Source organism: Oryctolagus cuniculus, chromosome 10 (assembly GCF_051225735.1).
Source record: "Oryctolagus cuniculus isolate XC-2025 breed Fujian yellow rabbit chromosome 10, ASM5122573v1, whole genome shotgun sequence".
NCBI classification, from domain to species: domain Eukaryota; kingdom Metazoa; phylum Chordata; class Mammalia; order Lagomorpha; family Leporidae; genus Oryctolagus; species Oryctolagus cuniculus.
Window position 1 is genome coordinate 54,258,606 of NC_142876.1, and position 15,534 is coordinate 54,274,139.

Genomic DNA, 15,534 nt, shown 5'->3' on the forward strand with positions numbered 1-15,534 from the left:
AGCACCTGACTCCTGGGTTCAGATCAGCATGGTGCGCTGGATGCAGTGGCCAATGTGGGGTGAACCAACGGAAAAGGAAGACCTTTCTTTCTGTCTCTCTCTCTCACTGTCCACTCTGCCTGTCCAAAAAGGAAAAAAAAAAAGAATTTGACTTTTGCATTTAAAGCTTTCATCTATGGAGTTAACGTCTTTAAGAAAATAAAATTAACTGGATCTCTGATTTTTTTTCTTCTTTTTCTTCTTTTCTGGCATTGGCTCCTGCATAAGTATCCAGGGAAAAGTAAAATTTGATCTTTTGAGTTTTATGCCCTGTTTTTTGCTCTTGCCAAAATGTTCTGTTAACTTCATCCCAAGATTTTTTTTTTAAATGTTCTTGTGAACAATACTTCTTGCCAAGGCATCAAGAATGGTGCCAAAAAGGATAATTCTACAAAAAATAGATTTCTTCATCAGTATCTATGTAGATTCTACCAGTCAAGTACTGCTTTTATAGCTTTCTTGTGAAAGTGATGGTTTTTCTGAAAGTGGATTTTGGATATTTGTGATCCTTCCTTTCAAACACAGCCTGGGCCTCATTTTCCCCTCCTCAGCTTCAAGTTACATTTTATATTTTCTCTTTTCATTTCTTATGTACTTTGAATAGGCTCTTCTTTGAAGTGTTTCTCCTTTATGTCTAAATCGGGAAATTGTGGTTTTCCTTGAATCAAAGAGTGTCTTTAATCATTTCATCAGGTATTAGACAGTCCACTAACATAAGAAGCAAACTTAGTGGGAAATCAGAAGAAAAGCCAGCAGAAGCTCCTTGTCCAGCTGTTGAGGTGTTCAGAGTGGTCCTGACCTATTTCAGTGCTACCCAAACTGTGGACTGCCAACCCACATCAGTGCAGGATCCACTGTTGTAATCAGAAAACAAGAATATACACCGCTTATAACCTTTCAAAAACCAGCGGCCGGCGCTGTGGCCCAGCAGGTTAAGCTGCTGTCTGCAGTGCTAGCTTCACATATAGGCACCGGTTCAAGTCCCAGCTGCTCCGCTTCCAATCCTGCTCCCTGCTAATGTACCTGGGAAAGCAGCAGAGGATGGCAAAAGTGCTTGGGCCCCTGCACCCATGTGGGAGACCTGGAAGAAGCTCCTTGCTCCTGGCTTCAGCCTGGCCCAGCCTTAGCCATTGCGGCCATTTGGGGAGTGAACCAGTGGATGGAAGATCTCTCTCTCTCTCTCTCTCTCTCTCTAATTCTTTTAAATAAATAAATTAATGCTTAAAAATAAACCTTTAAAAACCAATGTGATACTTGTCTGCCATGACATCCAACTCTGTGACCATCTTCCTGGTAATCCAGTTGTATTATATATTACAAAATACTGGTCAATAACATTAGAATTTCTGTTAAATTTCATTTTATTTTACTTATTTGAGACACAGAGAGAAACAGACAGACAGATTGGTCCCATCTACTGGTTCACTCCCGAATGCCTACAATGACTGGGGGTTGGCCAGGCAGAAGCCAGGCGCTGGGAACTCAGTCCAGGTCTCCCTGTGGTGGCCCTCATCACTGCTTCTCAGGCTCTGCATTAGCAGGAGGCCGGAGTCTGGAGCCAGCCAGAACCAGGGTCAAATCTACATAGTCCAATGTGGGCTACCAGGGTCCTAAGCAGCATCTTCATAGCCAGGCCATAAAGCCCACCCCAGAATGTATTTGAATGATCTTTCCTCACAGATAAAGAAGCCTAGTCTAAAGGACTTCAAGTGACTTCCCCGGGTGGGGGACATCTGGCCCATGAGTTGGACAAGGCCTGCAAAATCATTCAGTCTGGTCCTGCCAACACAACCACAAGCAGAACTCAAAATTCAAGAAATGTATAGCAGGCTAATTTTTTTTTTTAAGAATTGTTTATTTATTTGAAAGTTAGAGTTACACAGAGACAGAAGGAGAGGCAGAGAGAGAGAGAAAGGGAGAGAGGTCTTCCATTTGCTGGTTCACTCCCTAATTGGCCACAATGGCTGGAGCTGCACCAATCTGAAGCCAGGAGCCAGGAGCTTCTTACAGGTCTCCCACATGAGTGCAGGGGCCCAAGGACTTGGGCCATCTTCTACTGCTTTCCTAGGCCATAGCAGAGAGCTAGATTGGAAGTGGAGCAGCTGGGACTTGAAGCAGCGCCCATATGGGATGCCGGCACTGCAGGCGGTGGCTTTACCCACTACGCCACAGCACCGGCCCCCAGGTTAGTTTTTAAGGTGGTCATTTTGTATAATTCATGAATGATGTCATTAATATCCAAATGGCTCATGACAGGAAAAGCTTCCAACCTCCCACCACCATTGCCTCAAGACTATGGCAGGGTGGGATTCCAAGTTGGTGCTCAAAAAATATTTGTTGATTATTGATTATAACTTGATGGATAGTTTCTATCATGCTCTAATATTGTATTGAATCTTTACCATTCACTGAATTATTTGAACAACAAATATAAAAATTGGAGTCATGTGACTTCTTTAAAAAGGGCATGAAATAGCCTGCATAATTCTCTAGGCTCAGTATGAGTAATTACACCCAAGGTGAGACGACTCAAAAGAAATGACACATATGCCCAAGTTAGAATTAGTTTCACTTACTCCATAATAGCACCTACTGGTTTAGCTTCCTCCTAACAGAGATATGAGTGTAAGGTGATTGCTTTAATAATATGAACTCAGCATGAGGACTCAATCCGTGACTCGCTCCTTGCAAAGGATAAAACATCATTTGGGTATTTCAGGTAAAAGCCACTCCCTACACCCCATAAGGGAAGCCATGTTCTTTGAAGTTGTATGTCTTCAAAACTGTACTCTTTGAGGATCTTTAGAGGACTGTACTGCTCAGTCTTTAGACTGTAGAGGCTGAGTGTGCAGCACGGACCCCATTCTTAGTCCTAGGTCTCTTCCTCCTCCGTGGTATGTCAGCCTCTGGGCAGTCTTGCTGCTGGTTTTGCTCTGATTTGTGCCCCAGTCCCACTAATTTGGTTATTCCTCACTCCTTGGAGAAGGTAGGCAAGGTTCTTAGTGCCTGTGTGCTCAGTCCTTCATCTGAAATAAAAAATAAGGGCCAGGATATTGTGCAGCTTAAGTGACACAACATGCGTGAAAGTGCCTGCTGCGGTGACTGAACCTGCCACCTGTCCGTGGTCATTGTCCTTTTCCCTTTGTCTTTCTCGGGCCAAGCTTCCACCACACCGTGCGCTAGTTAAGCCCACAGGCTGTAGAGCTTCAGGCATGGGTTCAGGTGCCATCTTCCCTACCTTCCTGCTTATGTGACCTTGTGACTTGGGATAAGTTATTTAACCTCCTTAAGTCTTCAAGCTAAGTGTCCATCAATGGATAAATAGAAAACAAAATGTGAGATATCTTATTATCAATGGGAATTGGTTCCGGGACCACTTGCCCCAACCCCTGAATATATAAAAACCCATGGATGCTCAGGTCTCTTGTGTAAAATGGCATAAATACCTATAACTTATGCATTTCACCCAAACACATTAAGTCATCCGTAGATCACAAGCATGTAACATCTAACACAATGGAAACATTGTTTACAATGCTCCTCAGATCCCTACCCCTGACCCAAGTGAGCCTGAAGAGGCCCCAGACTTGCCTGGCCCTGGAGCCCCCTGCTGAGCCTCAGCCCTGGCAGGACTGGTCTGTGGGACACTCATCCTGGGACTCAGACATCCCCATCAGGTCACAACCCCTGCATCTCACTAAAGCAGATGTTATGAGAATCGTTTTGTCTAGAGCTATGATCCACAGTGGCTTTTCTCTGAGCTTCTGCCAACGTTTCTCTTTGCAACACAATTGCTTGGATTTCCCCTATACATTCTACTGTTTGATTATGGTTCCTTCTTCATCTCTGGCCCCTTGGGCTTGTGGAGAGTGGCTGAGAATTCTATGTTTACATGGAAGGCAGCTGTGCTCAATGATGGGCTGTGGCCTGAGCTCTTTGACCAGTTCTTCTGGAGAGCTGGGGCAGGGGGCACCCTGCATGAGCACAAGGTGCCTTTTATTCAACCTCAAAATTCCAAACACCTCCCCAAACACACACACACAGATGCACACAAAGATGGAGTCACAGCCCCCTAGCAATCACTTCCAGGTCCCTCAGGAAACTTCTAGCCCTGTGCCGGGTACCAGTAACGAGAGATCTTTGGGGACTTGGAGGAGGAAAGGCACTGCCATCCATGAATCTATGAATCCACAGTGGTTATTCTAGTGGGCAGCAGCTTGCATGGGTAAAGGGGATGATGTTTGCCATTGCTGCCTGCCCAGGGGCCGCACTGACCAGCTATGGCCACATGCCTTAGATTCTCAAACAAGGGAAGATCACCACAAACATGGGCCCAAAGCTCAGCCGAGGAAAGAGCATCGGAAGCTTGTTTCCATAGTTGAGAGGCTCGTGGATCCTCAGATAATCTGTGAGGATTCATTCATTCATTATAAGAACTCAAGGAGCACCTGCTTACAGAGGCGAAGAGCAAGACCCAGCTCCCACCCCACGTGGCTCAGGTTCTGATGTTCAGTCTCACTGAAATTCCTGTAATCAATGCACTAAATATCCAACCCTGCACTATTTTTAAGCTGCAGTTTGTTAGGTACAAGGGGAATTTCAAAAAATGTGGAAAAGCAGAATTAAAATCTTATTTTGGGGGCTGGCTCTGTGGCAAAGTGGGTAAAGCCGCTGCCTACAGTGCCAGCATCCCATGTGAGCGCCAGTTCGAGTCCCAGCTGTTCCACTTCCGATCCAGCTCTCTGCTATGGCCTGTGAAAGCAGTGGAAGATGACCCAACTGCTTGGATCCCTGCACCAGCATGGGAGACCCGGAAGAAGCTTCTAGCTTCTGATTTCGGATCGGTGCAGCTCCGACCCTTGCGGCCATCTGGGGAGCAAACCAGCAAATGGAAGACCTCTCCCTCTCTCTGCCTCTTCTTTTCTCTCTGTGTAATTCTGCCTTTCAAATAAATAAATACTTTTTTTAAAAAAGCTTATTTTGGTTCAAAAAAGTTTTGAAATCCATGCATAGTTTTTTCATAATATGTATTTTTCACAAACTCTTTGAATACCCTTCATGTAATTGCCCAATTGGTCCCCAAAAGTCAAATGCTAATAAAAATAGTGTATTCTACATTTTCACCCTGGGGAGAAGGAATCTGTTTTTCCACAAACAGAATTAAATTCAAATTCCACACTCGCTCCCATGTACAGCTGTGAGACTTTCCATAGCATGGGAGTCTCCTAGTCCATTTTCCCTAAGGACCTAATTCAACTTTTTTGGATTGCCTGAAATAGTTTTGGCACAATGAAAGATGAAATGAAACAAGTGCCAACATTGCAAGCAATTTAGAACTAAGTCTGCATGTACATGTGTGCCGCGTTTGCCCCCGCAGGTCAGCAGTAGGAGTAAAAGCCAACGACTGAGATTTCACCTGAGATGGACAGCACTCAGGGCCCCCAGTGCATTAAAAGAAAGATAACGAGCTTGTGTGGCTACCCTGGGGCCTCCGCAGAGCGAGAGGGCAGCTGCACTCAGGAGGCACCTCTCTGGGGTCCATTTATAATAGATGGTTTCATTCCCAAGGGCCAGATCAGTGATCAGGTACTTTCCAACCATTAACCCAGATTCTCCTTAAACAAATGTTGGAAGCCAAGGAAGCAGAGAGAGTTACACAACAATGCGAAACATCCCAAGGAAAATCAAACACGCGAGGCAAAATCTAGATGTCTGACCAAGGACTGAATTGGCATTTCTATCCCAGTGCTTTCTTGGTCCACAACTGGGTCACAGAAGAAGCTCTCCAATCCTGCCATCTACAAGAGCACTTCAAAAAGTTCACAGAAGATGGCATTGAAAGATAAGGCTATGTCGCTGCAAGAAATTTTGAGATTTATACACACAAGTTTTCAACTAGCTGATGGAACATGCATGTTATCAAAAAACATCCATGGATTTCAAAAACTTTTTGCATCAAGATAAACTGATCATTTAATTCCAATTCTCCATGAGTTTTTTAAGTACTTTGTTTAGCTCACAGCTCATCACTGCATTTTATTCCTGTATTTATGTATTTGAAAGGCAGATAGACACAAATAGACAGTGATAAGTCTCTGTCTGATGGTCCACTCCCAAGATGCCTGCAACAGCCAAGTCAAAGTCGGAAGTCCAGATCACCTGCTGCCTCCCAAGGTGTGCATTAGCAGGAAGCCAAAATCAGAAGTAGAGCTAAGCCTTGAATTCAAAATTCTTCACATATGGGATGCGGGCATCTCAAATTACATCTTTAAAAAATGTATTTATTTATCTTGAAAGTCAGTTACAGATAGAGAAGGAGAAACAGAGGAAGAGAGAGAGAGATCTTCCACCTGCTGGTTCACTCCCCAGATGGTCACAACGGCCAGCACTGGAGCCAGCCAAAGCCAGGAATCAAGAGCTTCATCCAGGTCTCCCACATAGATGGCAGGGATCCAAACACTTGGGCCATCTTCTCCTGCTTTTCTCAGCCATTAGAGGAGAGCTGGATAGGAAGTAGAGCAGCCAGGACTTAAACTGGCATTCATATGTGAAGCTAATGTCACAGGAGGCAGCCTTACTTGCTACACCACAATGCCAGCCCTGCCCCAGCTGCATCTTGAGCACTGCACCACACACCCGCCCTTGTCACTGCATAGTTTTAAGCTGCAATCCACTTGACAAAGTAGTGACAAAGGCCACTGATCTCCAGGGGAAAGTCGATATCCAACATTTTGTTCAACTACTGGAATAGATAATAAAAACAAAATTACTAGAAAAGTTTACCAAAGAGCAGAGACTAAAAAAAGGCCTGCATGGTTATTGGCCATTTGGGGGATAGTTGGGCCATTTCAGGAAGTCCCTTCTAAGTCAATGTGACCTTTTCTCTTCCCTGGGGTTAAGGAGTAAATGCAGTGGAATCTTCACATAAAGCCATGCCAAGACAGCACGCCACGGCCCAGGAACCCCACCCACAAGAAGAGAGGTCATTTCAGCAAGCGAATGGAGAGTTCACGCAATCAATCAAGGAACAAGAGAAACTTGTTAATAAACGAGAGTCCAGGGAACAGTCTTTCCAAAAGATATGACAGAATAGACTATCAAAGGAGAAATCTCTTAGGAAATGGATTTAGTTATCAAAGGAAAAGTAGCTAAATAACTGCAGTATTTGCAATGTACCAAAATTACAATTAAAAGACCTTATGGAGTAGAAGTAGCATACCAAGAGCTTCCATGGCACCCTTTAATTCTAGACTCCAAGTTGTAAAAATCATTTTCATCTGAGGAAGAATGAAATGAAACATTTCATTAATTCAGAACTATCATTCAGCCATGCATGCACTGATTCATTCAATTAACATAATCACCATATGTCATTATCTTGATTTGATCATTACACACTATATACAGATGTCCAATTATCACACTACACTTCATAAATGTGTATAGTTATTACATACCAGTTACTCAAAAGATTACATAAAATATGTGTAAGGTTGCTGGAAATAGTCACCATATGTCAAGCACAAGGCTGTATATTTTATATGCATTAAGTTAATTTAGTCATAATAATAATCCAATAAGAAATATGATATTATTATCTCCATCTTACAAAAGAGGCAGAATTTAAAGAGATTATGTACTAGGTTCAATCATTAAATTGTTGATATTGGCCTCATTTTGACCTGCAAAAATGGCTATTTCACATGATTATGAGCTGGAAAATTGGCAATTTCATGTAACTCAATCTAAAAGCTTTCACCAAGATTAGGAAATTTGCACACAGTACATGAGAGCCAAATTTATGCCCTTACCAACTCAGCAATCCCACATGCCATGGAGCAGAAACCATGGCAGGTTCTAGGAACATAAGCATGGAAGGATTTATTTTGATGAATGCTAACCATCTCTACATCATGCTTTAAGACATGATTGTCATATTTTTAATTCTTTTTACTTATTCTCCCTTGTCTTTGTCTGCATATCATGTAAGATAAATTGTTGATCAATGAAGAACAATGATGCATGTGGCCAGCAATTGACCTAGTGGTTAAGACAACACTTGAGATGCCTATGTCCCACATCAGAGTGCCTGGATTCAAGTTCCGGCTCTCCTCCCAATTCCAGCTTCCTCCTAATGCATACCCAAGACGCAACAGTGATGGCTCAAGTCATTAGGTTCAAGTGATTGGCGCTCACCTGGGAGAACTGGATTGAGTTCCGAGTTCCCAGTTCTCAGCCTCGACCCAGCTTTGCCCAGATCCAGCTGTCTCTGACATCTGGGGAGTGAACAAGCAGGTGGGACCTCTGTCTGCCTCTCAAATAAATGAAAAAATAAATAAAAATTATTTTTAAGAAAATAGAAAGAAGAATGCCGCACCGAGATGCTCAGAAATGACATTTGCTTTGTCAGTAGGTTGGCTATCTTGCTGTGGTGGTTATTAGTCATTCTTGCTGCTGCTGCTGACGATGATGTTGTTGCACTCATTCTTGGTCCTCTTGGAGCACATCCAACTCCAAACTAGGACAAACACTGATGTCAGACACCTCTCATATGTGTCTGAAGCCAAAAAGACTGCATTTGTCTCTTGTTCTCTTCCTTGGGTTGAATATAGATTGCTTGCTGACTGTGAGAGTTCTTGTGATGTGGGCCCACATACATTCCTCCAAGAAACAAAAACAACAGATTGTGCACAGACATAGACAGAGTTACACTTAGGAGTTGGCTCACAAAATTGTGGAGGGTAGCAAGTCCCGGATCTTCAGGGTAGGACATGAGGTCCAGAGACCATCTCCCTGCAGAATTCCCTCTTCTGGGGAGGTCGGTCTTTCTCTGTTCAGGCCTCCCACTGTTTGGATGAGGCCCACCCACCGGGTGTAGGGCAACCTGCTTGACTCAAAGTCTAATCTAAATGCAAACCTCATCTAAGATAAACCCCCACAGAAACATCTAGAATAAGGTTGAACCAAACAGCTGGGGACCGTGGCCTCACCAAGTTGACGCATAAAGTTAACCACTACAGCCTGTTAAACCAGATTTGGCCTTTGCTACAGAGGCTGGGTCATGTTCAGCATTCAGAGTGGGAGGCGTGCGAAGGCCAACAGCAATGCTGCACCCAAGTCTCAGGAGCTCCCGGCACATAACCATCAAGCCTCCTTGGTTTTGTGATACCTTGGCCATCTCAAAGGGCACTTATTTCTGTTATCAAAGAAAATTTAGTAGTCTAAGTTATTTTGAATGCCTTGTAGAATGATAGAGTATAAAGATTATTTCATAGGAACATTTAAAATCAAATAGTCATTTCTATTAAAGAAAACCTGGAATGTGTGGACCTACTACCCAGTGAGGCCTACACTGGAGATAGCTGTGCAGTTACCAGAAAGGATTTATTGTAGGCTAGGTTCCCTGGCAAGCAGACTCTGATGAATAGCTTATTACTCATTAGGGCTTGATCTTGAAATCCATACTGCAGAAAGAAGAGGGGAGGAGCATTGGGCACAGAGAGTTGGGATGTGGTGTAAGCTCAAGGTCAACGGCAGATGACCCTGGATAGATTCTGGAACTATCCTGACACTTTAGAGTGGCGTTGAGCAGGAGTAAGAAGACTGGGACTTTACACTCCCATGTCAATCATCCATTGGCTGTGGGCCCTGGGAAGACAGCATGACCTTGGGTGAGGTGACTCTGCAGCTGAGGCAATCCAGAAGGGGCTGGAAGCTGACGATTATCTGCCAACAGCACTCAAGCAGCGGGGAGACAAGGAGGATCTGCTCAAAGTAGCACAGGCTCCCCCATGGTCTTCCCTTTGAACCTTCGAACCCTTTCCTGCAAGTGCAGGGGCAGCTCCTCCAGGATTCTGGTGAGCCTCTCTCCCTGGGAGTAACTTAGAAGATGGAACTGTTTGTTGGATGTGTTACAGTCTACGCTGCTGCACCTGGTCTTGGAACCACAAATGATACTCAACAATTCACTCCTTAGTTATCCATCCCAGGTTATAGTTTCATGGGACGGTTGCCATATCCTGGGGGGAAAGTGTTGCTCTTTGGAACCAGGACTTCTAAACTGGCAGAGCTGATGGTGCAAGGACAGGAAGTTCATGGAGAGTAATGGTAAGTGGGAACACTCCCGCTTTTACTCTTTGGTCTGTAGACCCCCATGTATGCTTACTATGTTGAGATCTCTTCAATTTAAAATAGACTCATATACTTTGCCTTTCCCACACTACCCAGAGAGAGGTCCAGCATTGTTCTGTCATAACTTAAGAGAAACTTTTACAATGTGCAGACCCCTTGAAGTCCTATAAATGAAGGAGGAGCCTACTTAGGTGGCCCCAACCTTGACTTCCAAATGGAACACTACATCTACAAAAATGTGATAGGATCTATGTGGTGAATCTGAAAAGGACCTAAGAAGCTTTTGCCAGTGTTGCCCTGAAAACCATGCTGATTTCAGTGTCACACCCTCCATGAACACTGGCCAGTGGGCTGCTGCTACCGCAGGGTTCACTCCTATTGCTGTGTAAGGACAAATTTTTAGGATGAAGAAGCTTGTATCTAGGTTCGGCTCTGGTAAACAAGTAACTTGTCTGCCAGATGACCTTCTCCTGCTCCTTGGGAGCCTGGCCAGTTTCCAGGGAGGAGGATAAAGGGATGTTTCTGATAAACAGGTGGGCATGCTTCGTGTCTCGGCTCTCTTGCCAAGCTCCGAGATGGGACGCACTGCTTGCCTAAAATCTTGGCAATGAGCCCCCTTTGTCCTTGGGGGCTTTAAGAGGGAACCAGAGCAAGCCTCTGCTGCTGCTGTTCCATCCCGGGGGAACACACAGTCATGCTGGACATTGAACGTGCCCGTGATGACTACTGATGATGCTTAGTTCTCAGTAGGGATCCTTTTCCGGTGCTGTTTGTTGCCCGTGATGATTACTGATGATGTTTGGTTCTCAGTATGGATCCTTTTCCGGTGCTGTGTGAAGATTGCCTAGTGGTAAATTCCCAGGTTGAGTCTCTACTCTTAGGGACTCCTCCCACCTGCTTCTTTCTCTCTCTCTTTCTGTCCTACTTCTTAAAATTTGCTACTTAAATAAACTACTTGTTTCTTTATACTACAAGGCTTGCAGGGTATTTCTTGCGGATCAAACTAAAAGCAACTAAGTCTGTGCACAGCAGACAGCTAAAAAATAATTTGCTGTCACATGCTGGCTGCTTCACATCTGCAACCTTCACTAACCAGATCCAGGCAGCCTTCCAGATGCTGTGCCTTCAGGTAGCTCCTGATGCCAGGGATGACCACCAGCCTCTCACAAAGACATCTTGGGCTAACCTGCTTACCATAGCCGGTGTGACACAGACTCTTCTCTGCACCGGGTGGATATTGCCATCCAGGCAACAATAAGAGGGCTCGTTCAGTGGGTCTGACATGGTGGATGCTGCCCCTAGAAGTTCTGTGCATGCATGGCACCATCTCCTGCCAGCACCCACGTGAGGTCAGGCCCAATCTTGACAGCCGCAGAGATCCTGATGAGGTTGCAAAGGAAGAGCAGGCCACTGCTGGAACCTCTGTGGCCAAGACAGACTTTCAGGGTGAAGGACTGCCCTAGCTCCAGAGCTCACTGTGCTGCTCAGCCTGAGGTCACAGGCTGGTCTGAAGGTGCTCCCTCTGATCCTGCTCAGATGTGGCTCCAGATGTGCCACCTCCACCTCAAGGTGGATTGCTGCTGGGCTCACATAACCTCTCATAGAACCCGATCTATGATAGAAAGTTCTGGCCACAGGGTCACTTGATGTCCCAGAGTCTGACATTCCATCTTCACCAGGGCTCAGTGGCATTTTGCTTTGGTGTCTTCCTGGGCTCTACTCCCAGGTTAGGAGGCTGATCTCCCACTAAAGCTAATGTCAGGCTCCTGAACTGTTATAAGAGGGGAGCGCCAATTCCATGCCCATTCTACTGATCATTTGCGTGAGTTAACTCACCCCCAAGTCAGAATGAACCTAAAATTCATCCACTCAAGGCTTTGAGGAGAGCTGTCTCAGTCTGTTCAGGCTGCTGTAACAATTTCCATAAGCCAGATGGCTGATAAACAACAGAAATGTAGTTCTCATGGTTCCAGAGTTTGCAAAGTCCTCAATCAAAGCACCAACAGATTCAGCTTCTGCTGAAGGCTCACTCTCTGGTTCATGGCTGGTGCCTTCTCTCATTAACTCCAAAAGGCCTCCCCTCTTTACTTATTTATTTATTTGAAAGTCAGAATTGTATCTATCTATATATAAAGAGAGAAAAGAGAGAAAGAGAGATCTTCCATCCACTGGCTCATTCCCCAAATGTTCACAACAGCCGGGACTGGGCTAGGCCAAAGCCAGGAGCCAGGAACTTCTTTCAGGTCTCCCACATGGTTCCAGGGGCCCAAGCACTTGCACCATCTTCCACTGCTTTCCCAGGTCATTAGCAGGGAGCTGGATCAGAAGTGGAGTAGCTGGGACTCGAACCGGCATCCGTATGGGATGCTGGCACTGCACATGGAGGCTTAACCTGCTACACCACCGCGCCGGCCCCAAGGCCTCCTCTCTTTAAAACTATTGTATTAAGAATTAGATGTCAACATAGGGAACTTAGGCAGGACACCAACCTTCAGACCATAGGAGGGACAGTACTTATGGAGTAATACCTAGGGGTCAGTAGTCCAACCGTTCTGGAAGCCAGCCCAGCAGATGCTGTTCTTAACCGGCACTATTTTGAGTTCTTCTGAATTCATTTGACGTTAGCTTGGTGGCCTACATAAAGAAATGCCCCAGAAATAGCTCTGTGAAATTTATTGGTATGCCTGTAAAGAGATATTGAGGAGGTTCTACATTGCTCTAAACAGTTCTTGTGCTCTCTAATTATTGACCTTCCCATGTGCAACGGAGAGTTCTGATCTCATGAACCACAATAAAGGGGCACGTCCTTGCTTTGCGGTGGTCATTCCTGAGAAGCTTAAAGCCACATTTGTGGCCCTCCTGCCTCTGTCCTGTGTTCTACCTCACTCTTGGCTTTATATCATCTTTCACATTTTCAATTTCTCTTCATCCTATTTATTTCTTATTTTATTTTTACATCTTTTTATTCTATACATTTATGTTGGATGTTTTAAACACTGTCTGGCAAGGGTATAAATAAGTAAACAGATCAATGGAATTCTTAGTGCATGCAATATCTGCCTACACTGTGCCATTGGGAGCACCCGGAAGAATCCTAAGTGATAACTTCACCAGCCTGGATGGAAGTATGAGCTAGAACAATTCTGAAAAGCAATTTGTATGCACAAATTAGCTGTCTTCCAAATTTCTACATTTTGACCCAAGAGAAATAACCAGAAATGCAGGTAACACTTCAGTATATAGTAATTATTATAGCATTATTTTTAATGATAGAAGTGAAAATCTACCAAAGGGTCTTATAAAAGGAAAAGGGGTATATAAATTACAGTATATTCTGTTTAAATGCAGTCATTAAAAGAAGGATTTATTCAAAGAACTTGTATATTTATTTAATTCTTAAAAATTTTTTTTGAAAGAGAGAGGAGAGGGAGAGAGAGAAAGAGAATATTCCATCCACTGGTTCACTTCCCAAACAACTTCAATGGCCTGGGCTGGTCCATGCCAAAGTCAGAAACTCCATTCAGGTTTCCCATATGGATGACAGGGACCCAAATACTTGAGCCATCTACCACTACTTTGCTAGGTGCATTAACAAAGAACTAGATCAGACAGAGAGCAGCCGGGACTTGAACCACTGCTCATATGGGATGTAGGCAAAGTAGCAGCTTTACCTGCTGCACCACAATACCAGCCCTCCAAAATTCTGAAGGTCAGAGGAAAATATTCATGTTGTGTTTAGTAAAAAGGTAGAATATACATGATTCTAACTGTGTTGCCATATGCTTGGGAAAAGATTAGGAGTGTATTTTAGCACATGGAAACTCTGGGAAGTTATATTATAGGTCATATATCTTCTTCATCCTTTTCTTTTTATTATTTTGAGTTTATAGCAAGTTTCATAAGCTGAAATGTCAAACTTAAAAATTTTACTGGGACTTGCATTATGGTATAAAGGATTAAACCATCACCTACAACACCAGCATCCCATATGGGTGCTGGTTGAAATCCTGGCTGATCCACTTCTGATCCAGCTCCCTGTTAACGTGCCTGGAAAGGCACTGGAAGATAGCCCAAGTGCTTGGGCCCCTGCACCTATGTGGGAGATATGGATGAAGCTCTTGGCTGCAAATTTCAGCCTCACTGAGCTCTGGCTGTTTGGGACTCTCACACCCTGTATCTGAGTGCCTGGATTTGGGTCCCAGCTCTGCTCCCAGTCCTAGCTCCTTGCATCCTGGGAGGCAGCAGATGATGGCTCAGGTACTACGTGGATCTCTGCAACCCATGGAGGAGACCCAGATGAAGTTCCTGACTCCTGACTTCAGCCTGCCAAGCTCTTGCTGTTGCAGGCATGTGGGGAGTGAACCAGCAGATGAGAGCTCGCTCTGTGTGTGTATGTGTGTGTGTGCACGCACATGCTTGTATGCCTGCATGTATGGGCGTGCCTCTGTCTCTCTGCCACTCTACTTTCAAATAAATAAAGCTTTTGAAAAGGTAGCTACCGGCCGGCGCCACGGCTCTCTAGGCTAATCCTCCGCCTAGCGGCGCCGGCACCCTGGGTTCTAGTCCCGGTCGGGGCACTGGATTCTGTCCCAGTTGCCCCTCTTCCAGGCCAGCTCTCTGCTGTGGCCCAGAAGTGCAGTGGAGGATGGCCCAAGTCCTTGGGCCCTGCATCCCATGGGAGACCAGGAGAAGCACCTGGCTCCTGCCATCGGATCATCGCGGTGCACCGGCCACAGCACGCTGGCCGTGGCGGCCATTGGAGGGTGAACCAACGGCAAAGAAAGACCTTTCTCTCTGTCTCTCTCACTGTCCACTCTGCCTGTCAAAAGAAAAAAAAAAGTAGCTACCTACGGGTCTGTGTCCTGGCAACTCCAACCTTGATGATTGATGATTGTTCTTTTGGATGCACTCTGAGTTTTTTTTTTTTTTTTTAAATAAAGATGAAACACACACACACACACACAGAAGAGAGAGAATTTTAATTGAGTAGACAACAAGCCTAGTGAAACAATGAAAATCCATGTGAATCACCTGGATTTAGCCTGCAGCCCTCTCTTTAGCACACGGATGGCAATGTGTTCCCTCTGTGGGACACTGTTGAGAAACGCAGCCTCATATGTGCAGCCTTCCAACCCCCCTTGGCTGTGTAAGAATGGGCCTCGGGTCTGAGATGCTTCTTACCAGGAGAAAGCGAGTCCTCACGGCCTTGCTGGGCTTATCATCAGGCGGAGGAAATTGCTTTCCTTATTACTGACTCAATGTACGTCCTGATTCTGCTTAAGGATGTGCATCACATAGCACCTGGCCAATCCTACCGCTCTCTCTGTATGCTGAAAAAGGGACAATCCTTCCCCTGCAGCTCAG